This window comes from Pteropus vampyrus, unplaced genomic scaffold (assembly GCF_000151845.1).
Source record: "Pteropus vampyrus isolate Shadow unplaced genomic scaffold, Pvam_2.0 Scaffold151, whole genome shotgun sequence".
In the NCBI taxonomy this organism is placed as follows: Eukaryota; Metazoa; Chordata; class Mammalia; order Chiroptera; family Pteropodidae; genus Pteropus; species Pteropus vampyrus.
The window spans coordinates 3,789,852-3,795,743 of NW_011888932.1; the positions used below are offsets into that span (position 1 = coordinate 3,789,852).

General features: G+C 39.3%; 1 protein-coding gene across 1 annotated transcript in view; it reads left to right on the plus strand.

Annotated features, from left to right (window-relative positions):
* The first annotated feature begins 251 nt into the window (after nucleotides 1–251).
* Nucleotides 252–5,892, plus strand: part of LEPR (leptin receptor) — a 94,971-nt gene continuing 89,330 nt past the window's right edge. Inside the window, exons 1-2 of the mRNA XM_011369583.2 lie at nucleotides 252–531; nucleotides 833–880. The gene's annotated coding sequence lies outside the window, so the exon portion shown is untranslated. The remainder of the gene's footprint in view (nucleotides 532–832; nucleotides 881–5,892) is intronic.

A 5,892-nucleotide genomic window follows, 5' to 3' on the forward strand; every position in this document is an offset into this window, starting at 1 on the left:
TGGCAGGAACAGGGGTAACCTCAGCCTGATGCAGTCTTAGAACCACTGGGTGGGGGTACGCAGTAGCTGACTTCTGGTTGAAGTAGCGGCGCCCCCTTCCTGCTGGGTTCGTCTCTGCTCTTGGCCTCCGGAGTAGGCGGGTAAGGGGTCTTCCTTCCCGAGCTCCCTCCTCCTCCAGGTCCATAGCCGCGTAGTGGTGTTCCCCGCCGCTGCCCCTCGGTCACCTGCGCGCCGCCCTCGCTGCTCCGGGTCTGTTCACCCGCCCCAGAGCTGTCGCGCAGAGCGCGGGGCGTGTGTGCGGCCACCAGGCTGTCCCTCCCTTCTCCCCATCCCACGCGCTCCCCCTCAGCCCCTCCTCCCCACACACTCAGCTGCCCTCCTCTCCTGAGAGTTTGCGGGGCACCTCCGGCGAGAAGTTTGGAGCCACCCCACCGCAGAGACCACGCCGGCCGAGCACCAGCGACGCAGGTGTCCCAGCCCCGGTGCCGCCGCCATCTCCGCCTTCCTTCTGGATCGGACCCCAGCAACGAGGTGGGACTCGCTTCTCTCTTCTACACCCCTTAAGGCCACCTCTTCCCACTCTGGGCACCTGGAGGAGCGGGGCACTGGGGTGAGCATGACCCACACGGAGCCCGCAGGCCACTTGGGGACCGGGAGTTCGGGGGCGGCGCTCGCCGGGCAGCCAGAGGGGTGCAGTGAAGCTCTGGGCTTCCGCGGGGCTGACAGTCGGGAGGTTCCCGGGGCGAGGGGTGTCGGGTCACGTGGCTGAGGGCAGCCCGCCCAGCCCGGGCGCTCACCTGCCTGCGTGCCACCTCGCCAACTTCTTTTCTAGGTCCCCGTCCCGCTTCGGAAACTGAAGGCACTGCTACGAAGTAAACCAGTAAGCCCTGGGGCCGGGAGGAAGGATTTATTGGTTTGGATAATAAAAGAAAAAAATGTGTTGTAGACCTGTACCTCTGTTTACCACCCTCTCTTAATCTCAAGAAAATTAAAAGCAAATCCAAATAAAACCTAGTCCCAACCAAAACACTTAACTTATTTAAAGGAATTTGTAGGAGCGAGAAAAAGAGACGCTACCAAGGAATCGTTTTCGAAACCCCAGGTATTATGAGGCTAAGAAAAATGGTTGTTGTGGGTGCTATTTCTAGGACTTGTATTTGCAAACAGAAGATGACACCGGCTTTTGCCTGAAAGAGTTCCTTATATTGAGGGGTTTTGGAGTGTCCTCTGTTAACTTTTCTTCCCATAAGTATTAAACTATCTAGAAACAAGTACTCTTTGAAAGCTTTGGGCTCGTAGTCAGAATTTTGGTGTGACTGCCATTTATCTGTCATGATGCGGTTCGTTTAAACTTCTCTGGGCCTCAGTTTCCTCATCTATCAAATTAGAGGGTTGAGTAAAGATTCCGAGGGCCTTTTAATAATATCTAAGATATTTCTCAACTTAAAAATTTATAATTCTTTAACTCGTTAACATGTTACAGACTTTACTAGATGCATAATTTAATGACATAAAAAATCTATATTAGTCTCGGCATTTTGTTTTATATGCATTTATGAGTTGTGCTTTTAGGATGTGCCAATCAAAAACCAAAGAGTAAAGCACTTATAAAAGGGTTTAGAAATATTTTGTTTATATGTAAATGTTTAGATCATCTCTCAGTCTACCTTAAAGAATCATGTTCAACTTTAAGTTAGTATTTGCAGCACTGCAACAAAAATGTATGGCTTTAGCATCATACTTATTCTCTTATTGTACATTCAGAGGACGTAAGAATTGTTTTGGAGGAAAACAAAAATTGCACCTTTTAAAACCAGTTACTGCTCTTGAACAGTGGTTGTTACTTTTTAGCATAAAGTTGTGTGCAGAATATTAAAAAAATGGTTTCAGACCACTTCAGAGCCTCTCTGAAATTAAGCTCAGGAGCAGAGATGCCAATTTTAGTAATGTATTTTAGTTGTCTTGGAATGAATCCCAGAAAATAGCAGAGGTTAACTAAACAGATAAACCAGAAATTAGGAATTGACATACACACAAGTTTTATGAGAAATGGGTACTATAAAGTGTCATCTAACCTTTCATTGCCTTTTAATAAAAAACAACAAACAACTGTTGGCTTAAGCAGATAGAGAATGTTAGTATAGCTTTTGTTATTACTTGTAATTCAGAATTATTTGAGATTTAGTCATAAGTTATTAGGATAGGTTTAAAAGTGTTCTGGCTCTTTTGGGTAGTTTTGATCTAAAGTAGTATGTTTCTACCAGCATGAGCTTTGTATGCAGTTTGAGAGAGTGGAATGGATTTGAATACTTTTTAATGAACACATTTTAACTTAGTTTCAGTGCTTGTTGGCTTTGGGGCTAGAAGTGTCACTAACCATTCAGGCATCTGTCTTCCTTCATATCCTCTGGTGAAGTAGATGATCATCTCCTTTGAAACAGATGCTCAAAGATTTCAGCAAAATGGTAGTTGAATGAACACAAAGTAGTAGAATTTAAATACCCGGCTTCTCGTTGCTTATTGGAAGACAACTGAAAACAGTGGATGGATCTGACTGCTCAAGGTTTATAGTCAACTCATTCATGGCTTAGAAGCGTCATCGTGGTTGCCAGTAGCTCTATTCCTCTTTTGTAATGTGGAGACTTTACTCTCACAAATTTACCAAGAAAAACGGTCATGTCTTCACACTTAGAACACTATTATATAACCAAATGGTTTGTGTTTGCAAAGTATAATATCTTAGGGAGTCTTGGAAATAAAACTAAAATATCCAGAAAAAAATGAATTATCTAGGCAGATACTGTACAGCATTTTCATGCTGAGAGCCAAATACACATATAGTACTAAAAAAAAAACAAAACCATATTCTGTGGAGCTAAAAGTGAAGACAGAGCTATAGTCTGCTCAAATTCTTAAGATTTTATGTGATTTCAAATTCTGCTTTTAATTAAATCGGAAAGGCACAAACGTTCACCTACTGGCCCAACCTAGTACATATAACCTTTTGGAGTTTTAATTCAGGTTTGATCTGCTTATCATTAGGAATATTCCTTTTCAAATACTTTTTTAAAACTTTTGTGACTATAGTGACATTTTCTGTTGTCTTTTCACACATATGATCTTATTTAAAAAAATTAACAACTATAATATTTATAGGGGGAAGTATACATAATAAGTATACTGGTTGAGAAATAATGTAATAAATCATTATAATGGATAATTATATAGCAAATACCCCACTATTCATGTAAGAAAAAGAATATTGCTAATACGCTGAAACCTCTTGCTTACTCCTTCCTGATCACGAATTTAGTTTAATCTGTTTTTGTTTAAATTTTATACAAATATAGGAGGCATTATTTTATAGATTATTTTGCTTAACGTATTTGTAAGATTAAGCCATTACTTTGTTCCCTTTTAAAGTGAAAACTTTTTGAAAAAGTTGTCTATATTCCCTATCTCAAATTTATCTCTTCACATTCTCTCTTAAACCCATTCCTATCAATCTTTTGTTTTCAATACTCAGCCAGAACTACTCCTGTCATGGTCCCCAATGAAATTACTTTCCCTAAATCTAATCGTCAGTTGTCAGTGTTGATCTTATTTCACCTTTTGGTACATTGTCATGATCATCACCCACTGCTCCTCGTAGTAATTCCTTATTGGCTTCCAGGACACTATGTACTCTTGATGTTCTTCTTTCACTCGCCACTCCTTTCTATCTACTTTGCCAATTGCTCCTCTTCTTTCAGAGTTTTTACCTTAGAATGTCTTAGAGTTTAGTCCTTGGGAATTCTTTTTTTTCTCTATACTCTTTGATGATTTCATGCAATGTATTTTTTCCCCACGGTCTCTATAATTGTAGACTGATGACTACAAAATGATAGCTCAAGCCTTGATTTCTCTCCCTGAACTTTAGACCTCTGTATCCAGCTGCCTACTCAGCATTTCTATTTAAACGTCTAGTAAACATCTTCAGTTCAATGTACTTCAAATGAAGTCTTTATCTCACCAAAGTCTGCTCTGTTTGCAGTCTTCCCCATCTCCATCCTTCAAGTAGCTTAGGTCCAAAACCTTGGAGTCATCTTTGATTTCTCCCATTCCCTCATACCTCAGATGTTATGTGTCAGGAGATCTTTTTTGCTCTATCTTCAATGTAAAATCAGAACAGAATTACTTCTGATCACCTCCACAGCTGCCACTTTGGTCTGAGCTGCCATAATACCTCGCATGGATTATCGCAAAGAATGCCTAACTGGTCTCCATGCTTTTTATCCTTTGCTTTCCCTAATCCATTATCGAAATTGTGATTAGAGCTTTTGTTTTACAACACATGTTGGATCATGTCACTTTTCTATTCCTAACTCCCCCATTGACTTTCTAGTTCATATAGAGTAAGAACCAAAGTCCTCAGGATGACCTACAAGGCCCTACCTGATCTCCCCCCGACCTTTACCTGTATGATCTCATTTCCTACTGTTTTTCTCACTCAATTCTAGCCACACTGGTCTCTTTGCTATTCCTTGACTATATTGGAGACTGTCTTTGCACTTTAACTTCCTCTGCTTGGAGTGCTCTTCCCCTAGATATTCACATGGCTTACTCTGTAACTATCATTTCCTTTAAGTCTTTGTTCAGTTGTCTCCTTTTCAATGAGGCCTACCCTTATTATCGTATTTAAAATGGAATATCTTCTTACCTTGCAATATACTCTTTCTCTTTGCCTTTACTTTGCTTTTCTTCATAGTAGTTACCACCTTTTGAAATACTAATGATTTCTTACCTTAGTCATTTAAAGTTCAGGAATATGTAAAAAAAAAAAAAAATCATTGGAACAATCCAATAAAATGGAAACCCAGAAACCTATCAGTAATTCAGTGATTAAATGGAGTGTGGGAACATCCAATGATTGAGATACTAGTCAGTATTTTAAATTAAGCGGGCACAGCCCAACCAGTGAGGCTATCTGAGCTGCTTCATGAAGAGGGTCCTTCCTGAGGTTCAGACACATTCCAGCACCCAAGTACAAACAAAGTTTGGAGACACGCTGCTTATTTCCAGAAGACTAAAAATAGAGGAAAATCTTTATTCCCCCACTCTTAGCACACTTTTTAAAAAACAATTATTTTAAAGCAAATTCGACAATGTGATCTTCTACTCTAAATACATGTGTGCACATCTAAGAAAATAAGATTATTTTCCTGAACAGTTACCGTAACATTGTCAAATTTGTTAATCTGAAGTATGGTCTACTACTTGCCCATGTTTAAATCTCCTTTGTTTCCACAATAGGTCCCACCCTGGATTCACATGTGGTACATCTGGTTATGTCCCATTTCAGTAATTCAATTGTAGTCATTATTTTAGTTTTCAACTTTATACCTACTTAATGATTTAGTACCTATTTAATATACTCATGAATTTAAACATATACTAAACCCTAGAAAACCCTTTTCAAAAATTAAGTATACTTTCAAAAGACATAATTTCTACTATAAATGCAGATGAAACCAATATCACCACCCATAAATAAGATAATTATAAAATTATTTGTGTAAAAAACAAAAGGAGTTGTAAAATACTATTTGACTTATCACTTTTTTTGTCTCATTTCTAATAGAATGTAAACCCATTAAAAGCAGATTTTTTTCCTGTTTTGCTCACTATTTTATCCTTAGTACCTGAAATAGTGCCTAGCACATAAGAGGTGCTCAGTAATTTTTTTGTTGATTGAATATTGTTGCTAATAGTGGCTATTATTTGTTCATTTTCATTGCTGGATATATTTAATGGTATGAGTATAATATCTTTATTGTTTATTGATTCTGATTATGGATAATTGGGTCACCTCACTCCCTCTTCTCTTTGTTTCTCTGCTGTAGCATGGATCAG